This window comes from Sinohyriopsis cumingii, chromosome 17, assembly GCF_028554795.1.
Source record: "Sinohyriopsis cumingii isolate HCF-2022 chromosome 17, ASM2855479v2, whole genome shotgun sequence".
Lineage (NCBI taxonomy): Eukaryota > Metazoa > Mollusca > Bivalvia > Unionida > Unionidae > Sinohyriopsis > Sinohyriopsis cumingii.
The window spans coordinates 8,292,231-8,303,133 of record NC_142977.1 but is presented as its reverse complement, the minus strand read 5'-3'; positions in this window follow the sequence as shown (position 1 = coordinate 8,303,133).

The following is a 10,903-nucleotide window of genomic DNA, read 5'->3' as shown; positions in this document are numbered from 1 at the left end:
GTGAGTTATACTGCATATACTGTGAGCTATCAGTGTGAGTTTATTGCATTTATTGTGAGCTATCACTGTGAAATATATTTCGTTTACTGTAAGCTGTCAGTGTGAGTTACATTGCAGTTTCTGTGAGCCATCAGTGTGAGTTATGTTGCATTAACTGCGAGCTACCTGTGTGAGTTATATTGCATTGACTGTGAGCTATTAGTGGAAGTGTATTGCATTTACTGTGAGCTATCAGTGTGAGTGATATTGCATTTACTGGAAGCTTTCAGTGTGAGTTATACTGCATTTACTGTGAGCTATCAGTGTGAGTTATGTTGCATTGACAGCGAGCTACCTGTGTGAGTTATATTGCGTTTACCGTCACCTATCAGTGTGAGTTATAATGCATTTACTGTGAGCCATCAGTGTGAGGTAGTTTGCATTGACTGGGAGCTACCAGTGTGAGTTATATTGCATATACTGTGAGTTATCGGTGTGAGTTTATTGCATTTACTGTGAGCTATCAATGTGTTATATTGCATTTACTGTGAGCTATCAGTGTAAGTCATATTGTAGTTTCTGTGAGTTATCTGTGTGAGTTATATTGCATATACTGTGAGCTATCAGTGTGAGTTTATTGCATTTACTGTGAGAGAAAATATATTGTCCAGGGCTGATGTGCATGCATGCAATATTAGATGCTAATATTTTCCTCATATGTTGAGTATTGCAAGCTTAGTGCAATAAAGAACAAGTCTTGGCAAAAAACACTGGCTAGTTTCTATTTGCATCACTGATGTACAAGTGTTCTCATTTTTCCAAACTGTCACAGTCCGATAAAAATCACACCCTCACCAAACAAAAGTTATATTCAATGAGCCTTAATACTAATCAAACAGGGTTCTGATTTATTTTCACAAACGGTGACTGGTCGCTACACATTACCACCTACGAGGTTACTGCGAGACAACTTATGAATTTAAATTATTACTGCCTGATGTAGGATTAGGGGAACACTGAGAGGCCACATATACATAAATAAATTCTGTCATTTGTTGCTTCAAAAATGAGGTTTCTAGCACATGTACGGATTGTCGAGCTTCATTATGCTCGCTTTCGTGGTTATGTTGATAAGAATACAAGATCAATCGTTTTATATTCGCAAAAGGTGACACATCACTAAACATTGACACCTCGTGTTGGTGTACCAGATTACTGCGAGGCGAGGTCTTTTGTAAATTTTGAAATAAATTCATTGGTAGTTTGTTTTCAAAACAGGCTTCTAGCACAATGGAGGGAGAGTAGGGACAGAATTAATTGGTTTTGCCTTTTTGAGTATAGAAATGAAGATTTCCACTAAAGTTTTTTCAGAATTGTAATTATTAGGACTTGTGTCTGCAATTCTATGATTATTTTGGATTTAATTCGCAATACAGTAAGTTCCTATTTTTAAGTGTTCACTTTGTATATTAGGGAAAAATTATTTGTTGAATTTTACTAAGCTTGTTGCTTCTCACTATTTATATTAATTATTTTAAAACCATGGAGTGGTCATTGATCAAAGCTTAATTTATGTTTTGATCTTCAACACATAAGAAACCTCATATACGTTGTTACTATCTATAAATTAATATTGCATCATCAACGAACAATACTTACTGGTTTTAACCGGATGACCCTCCCACAACATGGTAGTAGTGAATGGGGATACAGGCATTACATGTGGATTGTATGCGGGAGTGACATACCACTAAAACCACAAAGATCGCTAATGTAAATTAAGCTATACAGAGTTTATGGTAGCATATGAAATGATGGCTAATCATGTGAAAAGAAAAAAAAGAGACCACCGCTACACCTGCGATCATCATGGTCATATATATATCAAGAAAAGAACAAAGCAAATTATAACAAGTATTTGGAAAATTATGAAAAGTTTCAATACTGTGCATTCAAACGCAGAAATACAAACTAGCTGTGTTTCCCCAAATATTACATTTTGTAAGCCACATTTTAAAAATAACTCACACATTTTAAAAATACCTCACATATTTTAAAAATACCTCACACATTTTAAAAATACCTCACTTATTTCCTTTTAGTTTACAGTATCTGCTATAACTCTTCAAACATAAATTGCAGAATGTTTGGAGAGGTATCTGGGGACTTACCTTTCCGCTCCCAAATATAAACCATTATTTCTAACCATATTTCGCCATGTTCCAATGTTTCCTTCTTTAGTCAATCAATCAAACTTTTAATGAAGATAAGAATTACAGTTCATATTGTTTTGCCCTATGAATGAACACGAACTAATTTTCAATATTCTTCATTACCAGTCTCTCTCTCTCTCTCTCTCTCTCTCTCCTGCCTAAGGCGCATGTATATTTCCACTTTTACAACTTTTAAAAGAGCCTGCGATAATCTGATTGCTTCTAATACGCTTGTTTCTGTGATGATCTGATCACTTGTAAAATGCTTGTCCATTTTATGGTCTGATCGCTCGTAATATGCTTGGCCCTGTGATGGTCGGATCGCTCGTAATATGCTTGGCCCTATGATGATCTGATCGCTCATAATATGCTTGGCCCTATGATGATCTGATCGCTCATAATAAGCTTGGCCCTGTGATGATCGGATCGCTTGTAATATGCTTGGTCCTGTGATGGTCTGACCACTTGTAATATGCTTGTCCCTGTGATGATCTGAGAGGTAGGAAAATGCTTGTCCCTGTGATGATCTGATCGCTTGTAATATGCTTAGCCCTGTGATGGTCTGATCACTCGTAATATGCTTGGCCATGTGATGGTCTGATAGCTCGAAATATCCTTGGACCTGTGATGATCTGATCATTTGTAATATTATTGTCCCTGTGATTATCTGATAGGTAGTAAAAGGCTAGTCCCTGTGATGATCTGATCGCTCGTAATTTGCTTAGCCCTGTGATGATCGGATCGCTTGTCATATGCTTGTCCCAGTGATGATCTGATCCTTGTAAAATGCTTGTCCCTGTGATGATCTGATCGCTTGTAAAATGCTTGTCCATTTGATGGTTTGATCGTCAGTAATATCCTCGTCCCTGTAATGATCTGATCGCTTGTAATATGCTTGTAACTGTACGGTCTGATAGATCGTAATATCCTTGGATTTGTGATGATCTGATCGCTTGTAATATTCTTGTCTCTGTGATGGTCTGATCGCTTGTAATATGCTTGTCCCTGTGATGGTGTGATCGCTGTGAATATGTTTGTCCTTGTGATGGTCTGATCGCTCGTAATATGCGTGGCCCTTTGATGATCTGATCGCTTGTAATATGCTTGTCCCTGTGATGGTCTGACCACTTGTAATATACTTGTCCCTGTGATGGTCTGATCGCTTGTAATACGCTAGGCCCTGTGATAATCTTACGGCTTGTATATGCCTGACCCTGTGATAATCCGATCGCTTGTAATACACTTCGAAACAAAACTGCACGAGGATTATGACCTAATCAGAAAGATCATCATAGTACTTCCCACTGTAACAAAGTATTATTTTTGATAGATCCTTATCTTCCGCGTCTTTATTTATAAATTATGTTATATATATTTAATTAGCATTGTTTGTTATTAGTTCTATTCATTATATGCTATGAATAATTGTATTTTGGATCTGACCTTGTCCAAAGTCAAGTTCATTTTCTACTTGAATTAAAATATTGGTATTTATAATTCTGTTAACAACTTTTACACAACAAGTATTTATCGATGCAAGGGTTAATTGTTAGGATTGTAATGAGTCAATGACATTGTGCTTACAATGTTCTTTATTACATTATTGGTAACATAATTTCTAATTATAACTAAGATTTTATCTTGAAAACATTTGAACCTTCCAGAGTGAAATTTTCATTAAGTGATAGTTGATGTTTGTTTGTTTTTGTGTTTTTAAAATGCTAATTGTGACGTGAGGTCAAGTAGAGGACTACGTAAACTTGTTTATTGGAAATATACATTTTTTTGTGCTATCAGCTCTTGAAGCAGAGTCATTTTTGTGCCCAGTATTTTTTTTTCTGACTGGAATTTATTTATTCATTTTATTTATTCATATTATTTAATTGAAGTTATTCTTTTCTGGAAATAAAAACTGCCCCAAAATAACATTCTTAGAAATAAAGACTTGGATTTATAGCGCAATTCAGATAAGGATATATTTTTGGATTGTAATACTATGATTCAACAAAAGACTGTTGGCATATCGACACAGGCACATCAACACTATCAGCATTGAAAATTATTTTGAAATATCAATAAAAAAAATTCAGAACTTTAATCATTAGGACTTGTGTTAGTAGCTCAAAGATTATTTGGGATTTGTTTCGCAATAACGTAATCTACTTTTACATTTTTTTATTTTGGTATTTTAGGGAAAGAAATTACTTGTTGAAGTTTTACAAAGCTGGTTGCTTGTCACTTCTTTTTATTATTTATTTTAAGAACATATTTTTGTAATAATTAGAAAAAAGAAAATATTAGCACTGTTCTGGTTTTTTTTATATATTCATAATTGAAAACTTATACGGCACAAAATCATCCGCCTTTACTTGAAATTACCGTGCTATCAATACACTTCTAATTTTTATAGGTGGCCGCGGGTGCTTGAGTGGTCTAAGTCTTGCGAATTAACAGATCACTCACATTTCACCTATGTCAGTTGGTTTGAATCTCAACTAGGCTAGCGTGGGAACGTGAGAAAGCTTGCCAGTGGTTTCCTGTCGATCGGTGGTTCTTCACTGAATTTTCCTTCGCCAAATATACTTGCCGCCTTGTATGGCCTCTCTTGTGGTGAAAAATGGCATTACAACCATCAAATCGAAATTAAACCACCTCCATTACGGCGGTTTCGCTGGTTATAGAATCCCATTACACACAATAACGAACGGAGACTGGGTAAATGGATGTAATGGAGTGGTAACTTTGCACACATTCACTTTAACTGGAAATTTCGGGAATTCGGTTTTAGTCTATTTTCCAAAGAAAAACTGATTTTTCAATCTTCACAGAATGTTTTACAAGAAACACAACAAACTTGCATTTTGAAAATATTCTCCACAATTATCCTCAAATGGTTTTAATAAATACGTTAGTGAAACAATGTAACCGACGACCTGTAATGACATTTTCCCTTTTGAAAGAAGTATCACGAGAAAGCGTTGATTGGTGTTTAAATAAAATAAATAAATAAATAAGGACAGAGGACACATTTCCATATTCAAGACAATAGCTAATTGCCGAGTGACCATATTTATTTACCTCCAAGTACTTCCAGAAAAATTATTAAAAGCACACTATATATTTCTGATTTTAAGATCCACTTTCCTTTAACTATATTAGAACATGGCATAGTTTTTAGATGCCTTGCAAAACACACTTATATTGAAAGCATCATTTGATTGTATAAGGTTCACATTAGACAAATAACTCTCGGGACGATTAAGAGATGGTTAGTGTAAAAGAATTTTAGCGTATAAAATATCTGTCGTGAGGTGTGCACAATTATTTTCAAATGCATTTATAAATTATCGTGTAAATAAAAAGCTATACGTAGATGAAAAAACCTATGATAATGTTTTCATTATAAAAGTGAGACCGGTGGTTAGAGAATCCGCCTCGGATTAGGAGGTCGCGGGTTGGAACCCCAGCTGAGTCATACCAAAGACTTTTTAAATCGGTACTTACAGCTGCCTCGCTAAGTGCTCAACATTAAGAGGTTAGTGTTATGACTGCTCATCCTGATGTCAGGATAATGTGACTGGGTATGACATCATGCTACATGTCTGCAGTATGATGCCCCAGTGCTAGAGATCACTATAAACTGCAACACTGCATACATCTTTATATGACTGAATAGGTTTTCAAGCTACGTCAAAAATCCAAATATCACACACACACACACACACACATTACGAAATTATCTGTAGAAAATAGTTCACAACATTTTAGAATATTACGTCTACTGTAGTAAAATAGCTTCTAAAGTCGTCCATTTTGGTCTCGAAAGAGAGGACTAATGAATAATGAGTAGTATTCGTCTCCAGTACCATATCTGTCACAGTAATTACATTTCTTTCCTTGACTGGTACATTTTCAAATCGACCAGTTTCAATTTGTATAGTGTCTGCGTAAAACAGCAAGCGCCAAGGTAATTTTAAAAAAGATTGGGCTGAGTCGCATAGACAGGTCGTAGTAGATTGCATAAATATCTGATTGTTAGTGCCTTATCACGGCTTTGATCATTGTACGAGCGAGTTCTCTCTGCTTCCCTAAACATCAATTATTATAGTACCTTACATTAGCCCGAGTTGTTTGTAACATTCATATTTTATCATATAACCGATATACTGCAAATAGTGCCAGAATATTTGGACTTCTCCCTTATACTTTGATTGATTTATTTTATGACAAAAAAGGAATTCTAATTAATAATTATCAAAGAATCAGCTGTTTTTGGTGTTATGTACAAAAAATGCTCTATCTATTTGAATGGATAAAAAGCTATCCCATGACATGCAACTCGAATCAGGCATTAAAGTGTGTTGTTTGGCCCTTGATATACAACTCGAATCAGGCATTAAAGAATGTTGTATGGCCCTGGATATACAACTCGAATCAGGCATTAAAGAGTGTTGTTTTGCCCTGGATATACAACTCTAATCAGGCATTAAAGAGTGGTGTTTGGCCCTGGATATACAACTCGAATCAGGCATTAAAGCGTGGTGTCTGGTCCCGGATATACAACTCGAATCAGGCATTAAAGAGTGTTGTTTGGCCCTAGATATACAACTCGAATCAGGCTTTAAGAGTTTTGTTTGGCCCTGGATATACAACTGGGACCAGGCATTAAAGAGTGGTGTTTGGCCCTGGAAATACAACTCGAATCAGGCATTAAAGAGTGGTATTTGGCCCTGAATATACAACTGGGATCAGGCATTAGAGAGTGGTGTTCGGCCCTGGATATACAACTGGGATCAGGCATTAAAGAGTTTTGTTTGGCCCTGGATATACAACTGGGATCAGGCATTAAAGAGTGGTGTTTGGTCCTGGAAATACAACTCGAATCAGGCATTAAAGAGTGGTGTTTGGCCCTGGATATACAACTGGGACCAGGCATTAAAGAGTGGTGTTTGGCCCTGGAAATACAACTCGAATCAGGCATTAAAGAGTGGTATTTGGCCCTGAATATACAACTGGGATCAGGCATTAGAGAGTGGTGTTCGGCCCTGGATATACAACTGGGATCAGGCATTAAAGAGTTTTGTTTGGCCCTGGATATACAACTGGGATCAGGCATTAAAGAGTGGTGTTTGGCCCTGGAAATACAACTCGAATCAGGCATTAAAGAGTGGTGTTTGGCCCTGAATATACAACTGGGATCAGGCATTAAAGAGTTTTGTTTGGCCCTGGATATACAACTGGGATCAGGCATTAAAGAGTGGTGTTTGGCTCTGGATATACAACTCGAATAAGGCATTAAAGAGTGGTGTTTGGCCCTGGATATACAACTCGAATCATGCATTAAAGAGTGGTGTTTGGCACTGGATATACAAATAGAATCATGCATTAAAGAGTTGTGCTTGGCCCTGGATATACAACTCGAATCAGGCATTAAAGAGTGTGTCAGGCCTTGGTAGGGCAGTTTATGGATTCACCGTGTTGTTATAAATATAATATAATGTATTTTCTACCCACAAGACCTGGCGTAAAATGCCATATTACTTTGGAAAAACAGAAGAACATTGATTGGAATCTACATAATGTGATGTTTACGCTAAACTATGTCTTGTACTCTATGAACTATGTCTTGTACTCTGTGAACTATGTGTTGTAATCTGTGAACTATGTCTTGTATTCTGTGAACTATCTCTTGTACTCTGTAAACTATGTCTTTGACACTGTGAACTTGTATTGTACTCTGTAAACTGTCTGGTACTCTGTGAACTATGTCTTGTACTCTGTAAACTATGTATTGTACTCTGTGAACTATGTCTTCTACTATTTGAACTCTGTTTTGTACTCTGTGAACTATGTCTTGTACTCTGTAAACTGTCTTGTACTCTGTAAACTATTTCTTGTATTCTGTGAACTATGTCTGGTACTCTGTGAACTATGTCTTGTACTCTGTGAACTCTGTTTTGTAATCTGTGAACCATGTCTTGTACTATGTGAACTGTCTCTTGTACTCTGTGAACTATGTATTGTACTCTGTAAACTATGTCTTGTACTCTGTGAACTATGTCTTGTACTCTGTAAACTATGTCTTGTACTCTGGGAACTATGTCTAGTACTCTGTGAACTATGTCTTGTACTCTGTAAACTATGTCTTGTACCATGGGAACTATGTTCATTGTTATGCTTTGTATGTAATTTTATTCATATTTTCTGTATAATCATATGCAGCAGTATCGAGATCACTGATGTTACGTTTGTTGTTACTGGGGAAGGGGAGACAATGCTAATAAGCTTATGCTTTCCACTGAATCCCTCAAAATTACGTGCTTGTTATTGAATTTGACAACGTTTCCCTAATACGGTTTAAACTAATATATATTCCTCTGCTCTTAGCAATTTATACCCAATGGCACTCGAAGATAAACTATTAACTAGATTTAGCAGAGAAAACAAAACGTAATGGCTTTATAGTCGTTAAGTCCTTTCAATTGGCTAGATTAGTAATTTATTAGCTAAGAGGACATAAGTAAATGTTACCCCCTTTCAAAATATATTCTTCCGTTCGTTCCCGTAATATGCATATTGCATTTCTATTCACATAAAAAAGCCCGTTTAGCGAAAGTTTCTTATCCTTTATTATTCTCTTGTTTATTCTCATTTGTTTATAAATGCATATATTTCGCCATTCTGCAATTTGTCTATCTTGTTTTTCATTCATTGTTATTTTCATTCGTTTATTCATTTTTCATTCATTTTATTCTATTCCTTTACCTGCCAACTTACATGCACGTACCTGTTTGTTCGATTGTTTTATTGTTTTGATTTTAATTACAAGAGTAAGAGATGAAATGGAAAACTAAATGAATTATAGTAATTACAATAATGGCAATCTAAATAATAAGATTTAAAAACCCAGATCGTCAGATAATTCCTAAGGCACATGGCTATAATTAAATTGATACAACCGTGGTGCAGGAATTATGGAATACTTGAATTTTTAATTAGCGAACAACTATCAGCGATTTAAAACCTTTTCTTGCATTAACTTTTTTAAACATTACAGAGATATTATGTATCAAAGTCGACAAAAACGTAGGGGCCCCGAGTGGCCGAGTGGTGTTAAGCGCTCTCCGTTACGGATCACTGCCATGACACCTCTGTCTGCGTGGGTTCGAATCTAGAATTCGGCTAATGTGAGTATGTGAGAAAGCTTGCCAGTAGTTTTTCGTGGGTCGGTGGTTCTTCCCGGGGTTTTCCCGGGTTCTTCCTCCACCGTTAATACTGGCCGCCATGCGTAGCCTATCGTGTGCTCAAAAATAGCGTTAAACCCCACAACAACAAGAACAGAAAAAACGTAAATAACAAAATCAACAAAATCTATGACAAAGAGTATAAGTCTTCACGGAATGCAGATGATTGCCTATCATTGATTACCTATTTACATTAATCTGAAAGTTTCCGTATTTAGGACGTTAACTAGGGTGGATAATTGTCTAGCAACTAAACTAGCATGTATCTCGTGTTAGATCTCTTGAGGAGAGAGACACTAAAAGCACGGTATGCAGAGGCATTTTACCACTGACTGTCACGTAGATTTAAGGCAAGTTTGTTTTCTAACCATAAAGTTCATATTGAGGCAGGTAAATAAAATATGACATTGATTCAGAGATCTTATGTAACTTCTATTCCAGAAATAATTTACTATTAGTTCATGACGATCACTTTGCATTTTGTATTTTTAAATTTACCAAGATATTAAACAAATATTTAATAAAATATAAATTGTTGTGCCCATCCACCTTTAGAATCATTATTTAATTATTTATTATTATTTTTTTTCAAAGTCCACAGTCTATACACCATTTATTACCTTATCAGAAAGCGTACTTAATATCTCACAGTTATACTGTAAGAAGTGTATTGCGCTTCAGTGTGGAGACCATTTAGTATGAATCATACGACGGTAGATTAAATTACTGACATAAATTTAATAAATTTACTTCCATCTCTGTTGGGAGGGAGATGATATTGTAATCCCTTTCAGTTTGTCTCAGAATAAGGCAAGACATAACTTTGTATCGCCTTAGAACGATTTGATCATTTTCTTCGTACCTGCGTACAACGTTAACTAGGGTGGACAATTGTCAAGCATCTAAACTAGCATTTATCTCGCTGTAGATGGCTTGCGGTGAGAGACACTAAAAGCACGGTATGCAGAGGTGTTTTACCCTTACCAATACTCACACACACGTAGATTTAAGGCGAGTTTGTTTTCTAACTGACATACTGGTTTTTGGGATCTTGTCATGGAGTGAACGTTCTCCATTTTTGTTCTCCAGCCATAGGGGTAAGTGTGACATTTGTATTTTATTTGATATGTGAAACATAGTCAGGTTTTAATGTCATTTCGTGAATTGATGCCTTTACCACTACGCGGATTTGAAATGTTGTGAACTTTTGAACTGTTACAAATTGCTATTAGGAGTTTAATTTAGTAGCATGTATCTATAGATTTTAATTCCGTACCTGTTATTATGACCAGCACGGTTTTATTGTAACTGTCTGTACCTGACTGTGGGTAAGTGAGCATGGTTGATCCATCAAGGGCTGGCGTTCCCAATACAACTAGGCCAAACCAATTCAGCAACAGTGTGCTGTATGTGCGTATGTATGTGTGGGTATACCAGGCTGTCTGTCTGGCCGTCTGTGCATCTATA